The sequence below is a fragment of the Labeo rohita genome, chromosome 1 (genome assembly GCF_022985175.1).
Source record: "Labeo rohita strain BAU-BD-2019 chromosome 1, IGBB_LRoh.1.0, whole genome shotgun sequence".
NCBI lineage: Eukaryota > Metazoa > Chordata > Actinopteri > Cypriniformes > Cyprinidae > Labeo > Labeo rohita.
In genome coordinates, this window is record NC_066869.1 from 5,191,810 (window position 1) to 5,200,246 (window position 8,437).

The 8,437-nt window shown below is 38.8% G+C and overlaps 1 pseudogene; it reads left to right on the forward strand.

Annotated features, from left to right (window-relative positions):
• Positions 1-7,392: 7,392 nt before the first annotated feature.
• On the forward strand, positions 7,393-8,430 carry LOC127164288 (microfibril-associated glycoprotein 4-like; annotated as a pseudogene).
• Positions 8,431-8,437: the final 7 nt, after the last annotated feature.

The window sequence follows — 8,437 nt, forward strand, 5'->3', positions numbered from 1 at the left end:
AGCTGTATACCAGGACGTTTTAGAGCACTTCATGTTTCCTGCTGCTGACCAACTTTATGGAGATGCAGATTTCATTTTCCAACAGGACTTGGCACCTGCACACAGTGCCAAAGCTACCAGTACCTGGTTTAAGGACCATGGTATCCCTGTTCTTAATTGGCCAGCAAACTCGACCTTAACCCCATAGAAAATCCTGAAGTTTGTTCTGCACTGCTAATGGATTCACTGTCTGACACAGAACTGATATATCTGTCCCTTCACACCCCTCTAATAGAGCAGGAGTGTATGTGGACGTGTCGGCCGGCTCTCTGTCCTTCTACAGTGTCTCTGACACACACACACTCACACACTTTCACACATTCAACACCACATTCACTGAACCCCTCTATGCTGGATTGAAGGTTTTTAATTCCTTACTGTCTCTGTGTAAGATTTAACATTATAAACATATGTGCAACTAACATGTAATGCAGAATATGGAGATGAATATCCACCTGACATAGATTTAAAGAAAAAACACTTTTAATCATCAACTTTGTAAACAGATATTATTAGAAAAATGTAACACTGATTACATTCAGCACGACTGAATGTAAGCAATCATAGATGTGACACAATCATCACCCAGATGATCCTGAAGTCTGTGGTAGCTGAGTCTAGAGACTCCTGATCTCAACCATCTGTAGAAAATTGTATGAGCATATGGAGAAAATAAAAACTTTCACAAAGTCACAGATAACGTGTGTAAACTTCTACTTATGCCTCAGTACAGTTAAAATGATTGATTGCAGTAGATGCAGCATACTGAGAAAACAAAAACATTCACACCCTCAGCCTTGAGTCTGCCTTGAGGCATGGACATATTGTGATTTCCCCAGGATGTCCTTTTATTTATGAACATAACCTTTATTTTATGGATTAGATTAAATTCGAATATGGAATGTTTTCTCAGAGGAACTTTGCTCTGTGTTTTCTTGTCATTAGCCCTTGGAATGTTTAGTGAATTGACCTATTCTATTGTAAAATGGTAAATCTGTTAATGATTATGAGCAAATGCTCTTCTAGATTCTGCTTTTTTAGCAAAATAAATATTTACATGTTTAAATTTAAACAAACAGCTGAAATTGTCCTGATGTTTGGGAAGTGTATTGGCATTTTACTGGTCTGATCACATTACAAAGCTTTTCTTTGTATATATTCTTTGTATAGCCCTAAAGGGGAATATGAGATTTATGAGATTTTCCAAAACATTGGCTTTTAAAAGTGCATGTGCAAATTTGTCTGATCCAAAAATGTACAAAGTTGACTCTGTTTAATTTTTTTCTTTTTTTTTTGATGTTGGAGATTTAAGTAGCAAATGAGAATCACTAAAATTGTTGAATATATTTTGAGACAAATGTTTTGTTTAAGATAATTAAAGCAACAATTTTTCAATATTGAGAGAATCTGTAAAGTATGGTATTTGGGCTAAAAAGTGTCCTTGCTGTTGGGGCTAAAAGGCACAACATTTAACATGATAATTAATAGAAGACTTTTCAGTTTGGTGACATGACATGGTTAAATTCAGATGGTAAATATCATATATTATGTTGTGTGTACATCTTAGAGACAATCATAATATGTAAAACATGACATCACTGTGCGTTAGAATTCCGTTTGCCAGTTAGCCTGCCATTTGCGTTCCCACTCACGTCTCTATTCACGTCTACTACCGCTTTCCTTTTTTCCCTCATTCTCGTTGATCGCTCGTTTTTATTCTACAACCGGAGTGCAGCGTGTTTGTAGTGTGTTAGCCGGTTAGCTTGCCATTCACTTTTACTTTTTCTCTACGCCTTTTTCTACACAAGTTCATCAGACAACAGTGGTGAGTTGAAATCGTTCTACAACTACGGTGAGTAATGGCTTCTTCTCCTTTCCTGGTAACCTGCATCACCTGTCATATGTATAGTTTATCAATCTCTGTCGGCAGCGAGGGATTCACATGTGATAAATGCAGGGAAATAGTTAGGCTGACAGAGAAGATTTCAGAACTAGAGACACGCATCCAAACTTTAATCGAGGATAGTAAGAATGTAAGGGCCTCAGATACGGCTCTGGATGCGACTAGCTCAGGGAGTCCCGTACATTGTTCGGTTCCGGTAACTTCGCCTTTGCAGCAGGGCAACTGGGTGACTGTGAGACGGCATAGTCGCGGGTCAAAACACCGCTCTTCCGTTCCGATCAGAACATCAAACAGGTTCTCCCCACTCAGTGACGCACCCACTGAGAAACCTGATCAAAGTGCTCTAGTTATTGGCGATTCTATTGTACGGAACGTGAAAATAGAGACACCAGCCACCATAGTCCAATGTTTACCGGGAGCCAGAGCGCCTGACATCTTGGCAAATTTAAAAAGTGCTGGCTAATGCTAATCGTAAATTCAGTAAGATCGTTATTCACGTCGGCACAAATGATGTTCGACTTCGCCAGTCGGAGATCACTAAAAATAATGTTAAAGAGGTGTGTAAACTTGCAAGTACGATGTCAGACACTGTAATTTGCTCTGGCCCCCTCCCTGCGTATCGTGGTGACGAGATACATAGCAGACTGTCGTCACTAAATGGCTGGATGTCTAAGTGGTGCCCGCAGAATAACATAGGTTTCATAGACAATTGGACAAGTTTTTGGGGCAGACCTGACCTGTTGAAAAGAGATGGTCTTCATCCCTCCAGGGGTGGTGCTGTTCTTCTCTCTAGTAATATGGCATATAGTCTTAGAGTTTGCACTTGACTAACTGAAGCCCAGGTCAGGAAGCAGACAGACTGGCTAATCCGACCGTCTGCTAGCCGCCTCACGTCACCAAAATCAGTTAATTCTCAGCACATAGAGACCCTTACACCTAGATATCATGCTATAGAGACTGTGTCTGTTCCCCGAGCTAGACAATACAAAAGACGTCCAAACCAATTTAAGAGTAACAATCTAATCAACGTTCAACAAATAAAAAATTTACATAATACAGAGAAACAAATGATAAAACTTGGCCTTTTGAATATCAGGTCCCTCTCTACAAAAGCGCTTTTTGTAAATGATATGATCATTGATCATAACCTAGATGTGCTATGTTTGACAGAAACCTGGCTAAAATCAGATGATTACATTATCTTAAATGAGTCTACCCCTCATGATTACTGTTATAAACATGAGCCACGTCTAAAAGGTAAAGGGGGAGGTGTTTCTACAATTTATAGCAATATTTTTAGTGTTTCACAGAGAACGGATTTCAATTATAACTCGTTTGAAGTAATGGTGCTTCATATAACATTATCCAGAGAAACAAGTGTTAATGATAAATCCCCTATGACGTTTGTACTTGCTACTGTATACAGGCCACCAGGTCACCATACAGATTTTCTTAAAGAATTTGCTCATTTTATATCTGAGCTGGTGTTGGCTACAGATAAGGTCTTAATAGTAGGTGACTTTAACATCCATGTTGATATTGAAAATGATGCACTGGCAGCTGCATTTACAGACATTCTAAATTCTATTGGAGTTAGACAACACGTGTCAGGTCCCACTCATTGTCGAAATCATACTCTAGACTTAATACTGTCACATGGAATTGATGTCAATGCCGTTGAGATTCTGCAGCAAAGTGATGATATCTCTGATCATTATCTAGTCTCGTGTATTCTCCAGATGACTAAAACTGTAAATTCAACTCCTTATTACAGTATGGTATGGTAGAACCATCACTTCTACTACAAAAGATTGCTTTCTGAGTAATCTTCCTGACTTATCTGAATTCCTCAGCATGTCCAATAGCTCAGAAAAACTTGATGATGTAACAGAAACTATTGACTCTCTCTTTTCCAGGACTCTAGATACGGTCGCTCCTCTGCGCCTAAGGAAGATTAAGGAAAATAGTCCGACCCCGTGGTATAACGAGCACACTCGCGCCCTAAAGAGAGCAGCCCGGAAAATGGAGCGCAGCTGGAGGAAAACAAAATTAGAGGTTTTTCGTACTGCTTGGCGGGAATGTACCCTATCGTACAGAAAAGCGTTAAAATCGGCCAGATCTGATTACTTTTCGACTCTTTTAGAAGAAAACAAACATAACCCTAGGTATTTATTCAATACAGTGGCTAAGTTAACAAAAAATAAAGAACCAACAGGCACTGACTATGCCCATCAGCATAGCAGTAATGACTTCATGAACTACTTTACTTCTAAGATCGATACAATTAGAGACAAAATTGTCACTATGCAGCCGTCAATTACAGTGTCGCATCAGATAGTGCGCTATAGATCTCCTGGGGAACAATTCAACTCATTCTCTACTATAGGTCAGGAAGAATTGTATAAACTTGTTAAATCATCTAAACCAACAACTTGTATGCTAGACCCTATTCCATCTAGGCTACTAAAAGACTTGCTTCCAGATCTCATAGATCCTCTGCTAAATATTATTAATTCATCACTGTCATTAGGATATGTCCCCAAAACCTTCAAACTGGCTGCTATTAAGCCTCTAATTAAAAAACCACAACTTGACCCCAACGAATTAACTAATTACAGACCTATCTCGAATCTCCCATTTCTGTCGAAGATATTAGAAAAGGTTGTATCCTCACAGTTATCTTCCTTCCTACAGAAATATGATATCTGTGAGGATTTTCAGTCAGGTTTTAGACCGTACCATAGTACTGAGACTGCTCTTATTAGAGTTACAAATGATCTACTCTTGTCATCCGATCGTGGTTGTATCTCTCTGTTAGTGCTACTGGATCTTAGTGCTGCGTTTGATACTGTTGACCACAACATTCTCTTGAATAGACTTGAGAATTATGTTGGCATTAGTGGTAGTGCATTGGCATGGTTCAAATCGTATCTATCTGACCGCCATCAATTTGTGGCAGTAAATGAAGAGGTATCATATCGATCACAAGTGCAGTATGGAGTACCGCAAGGCTCAGTACTAGGGCCATTACTCTTTACACTTTACATGTTACCTTTGGGTGATATCATCAGGAAATATGGTGTTAGCTTTCACTGCTATGCTGATGATACCCAGCTCTATATTTCTTCGCGGCCCGGCGAAACGTACCAATTTGAAAAACTAATGGATTGTGTAGTTGAGTTAAAAAATTGGATGACAAGTAATTTCTTACTGCTAAATTCTGAAAAAACAGAGGTGTTAATTATTGGGCCTAAAACCTCAGCGTGTAATAACCTACAACACTGTCTAATACTTGATGGCTGTTCTGTCAATTCTTCGTCATCAGTTAGGAACCTAGGTGTGCTATTTGATGGTAATCTTTCCTTTGAAAACCACATCTCTAGTATTTGCAAAACTGCATTTTTCCATCTCAAAAATATATCTAAACTACGACCTATGCTATCAATGTCAAATGCTGAAACATTAATTCATGCATTTATGACCTCACGGTTAGATTATTGTAATGCTTTATTGGGTGGTTGTTCTGCTCGCTTAATAAACAAACTCCAGCTGGTCCAAAATGCAGCAGCTAGAGTTCTTACTAGAACCAAAAAGTATGATCATATTAGCCCGGTTCTGTCTACACTGCACTGGCTCCCTATTAAACATCGTATAGATTTTAAAATCTTGCTAATTACTTACAAAGCCCTGAATGGTTTAGCTCCTCAGTACCTGAGCGAGCTCCTATCACATTATAGTCCCTCACGTCCGCTGCGTTCTCAAAACTCTGGCAATTTGATAATACCGAGAATATCAAAATCAACCGCGGGCGGGAGATCATTTTCTTATCTAGCGCCCAAACTCTGGAACAATCTACCCTACAGTGTTCGGGACGCAGACACACTCTGTCAGTTTAAATCTAGATTAAAGACCCATCTCTTTAACCTTGCTTACACATAACAAATCCACATTCTTATAATTCAAATCCGTTAAAGGATTGTTAGGCTGCACCAATTAGGTCAACCGGAACCGGGAACACTTCCCATAACACCCGATGTACTCAGTGCATCGTCAGAAGAATGGCATCTACGCTAATATTAGTTTCTCTCTTATTCCGAGGTCACATTAACCACCAGATCCAGTCCGTATCCAGATCAGATGGTCACTGCAGTCCCCCGGATCCAGTCCGAACCCAGCCCAGATGGTGGATCAGCACCTAGAGACAACCTCTACAGCCCTGAATGTCAGCTGAGTCCACATCAACTAGATGAGCCCCAGAGACGGATCCACAGTGAAGACCACATCACCTAGACGGCTGTCGGCACAAGACCACGGGAACTTTGGCCAGAGGAGAACTGGCCCCCCGACTGAGCCTGGTTTCTCCCAAGGTTTTTTTTCTCCATTTGTCACCGATGGAGTTTTGGTTCCTTGCCGCTGTCGCCTCTGGCTTGCTTAGTTGGGGACACTTTCTCTTAACACAATATTGCATTTTATTTTATTGTTTTTGATTAACTACCTTTACCTATAAAGTGAGTGTTTAATGTTGCCTTTGGCATTGTTGATGTACTGTTTCCTATTTAATACTGTACAGCCGCCTTGTCACAATTCTGTATTGTTAAAGGCGGTATATAAATAAAGGTGACTTGACTTGACTTGACATCAATCAATCAATCATATCATATAATGAAATATTATGTGCTGTTACACAATGATACAAACTTTGCTAAAGTGATTGTTCTGAACAAGTATTAACTTAGTATTTGTATCAATACTTTTGCCCCATGCTGGTGACCCCCCTTGCCACCTCATACATTTATACGATTTTTGAACAAAATAAACAACTTGTATGATTTATTTTCACACAAAATCTGTTGCTCCATAAATGTTCAATATAAACATCTATATTTTTCTGCAGTCATGCATTTTGGGCACAGTCAAAAGCACTTTTTATTTCTTAAGGTATGCTTTTAGCCCTGTTGTGCCCTTTATAAAATATGTGTTTATGTAAATATGTACATACAGTTTATATTGTATGAGTTTTTCTTTTCTGACAGATGTTTTCCGAAGCATTTAGAACTTCATAGTGAACATTTCGATAAAGTTAGAGGAGGAGCCTGAGAATCTGACTGATATATATAAAGAGTTTTTGTGTCAGACTAGAGAACACAAATGGTGAGTTACTGCTTTATTCATCATTTACTTCACATAATATTTAAACATTTGTGTACATACCATGTATAAAAAATATACATGAACTGGAAATGTTATAAATATATTATATTTATATATTATTTTTCCAGATTAAATGAATCTGTGGACTACTGAGGACAGATTCAGAAGATGACAGTAAGTTCCTTTTATTATTTCACTGTCTCATTACTCTAAATTTACTCTAAATTCCTGATTCATACTTAATTTTTACTTTCATTTCATCCTTTTACATGTAGAACATAACTCTTTCTCTGTGTTTCATGCAGATAATGTTGTTTTTGCTGGCTCTTCTCCCAGCTGCATTGGCCAGTGACTGTACATTAATGCCATTTGACTGACGTCTATAAATCAGGACAAACAGTCAGTGGGATTTACTCCATCTATCCAGCAGGTGATGTTCCTGTCTGGGTTTACTGTCAGATGATCTCAGATGGGAAAGATGAAGATAAAGGAGGATGGACGGTAAGAATGTGACTCTAGATCATTAAACACACATCAGAACATTGATTATGAATCATATATTGTATATGAACCCATCACAGGTGATTCAGAGGAGAATGGACGGCAGTGTGAATTTCTATCGGCCGTGGAATCAGTACAAGAGAGGATTTGGGAATGTGGAGGGTGAATACTGGCTGGGTAAGATCTCACAGCGTGTGTCCGTTTGTGTGGATGTTCATGTCCAGTGTTTGCTTGAACGTGTTCTTCATGTGTGTGTGTGATCAGGGCTGGAGAACATGTACCAGCTGACATGCAACAGGAACTACATGCTGAGAGTGAATCTGGAGGACTTTGAAGGAAGGAAAGGTTTCGCTCTGTATTCGTTCTTCTCTGTGGGCTGTGAATGTGCCGACTATAAACTGCAAGTTTCAGGATTCACTAATGGAGGAGCAGGTAGGACACTTTCATTTATTCTCATGAAGATGCATTGATAAAATCACACTTGAACAAATGTTTACTTGCTCACAGACATTCAAATCTTTTTTGTAATTCCACTGAAACATATTATTCATGTAAATAAGGATGCATCGATGTACTGGCTCAAACTTTACAATACACAAACATTAAAAAATATCACTATTAATATAAGATGGCATTATAAACAGACTGGACATTCTAAAATAGCCGGACACTCTGGCGTCTGTGGTGTTTACCATTGATGTATAGTAATGAAGTACAAATACTTCAGTACGGCAGGCCTACATAAGTGCAGTCTATCGGTATCAGCAGAAATTAAATATCATAAATATGTTGTAAATAAGTGTTGTAAAATAAAAAAGATGTTAACGTTATCAGTGATGTTCT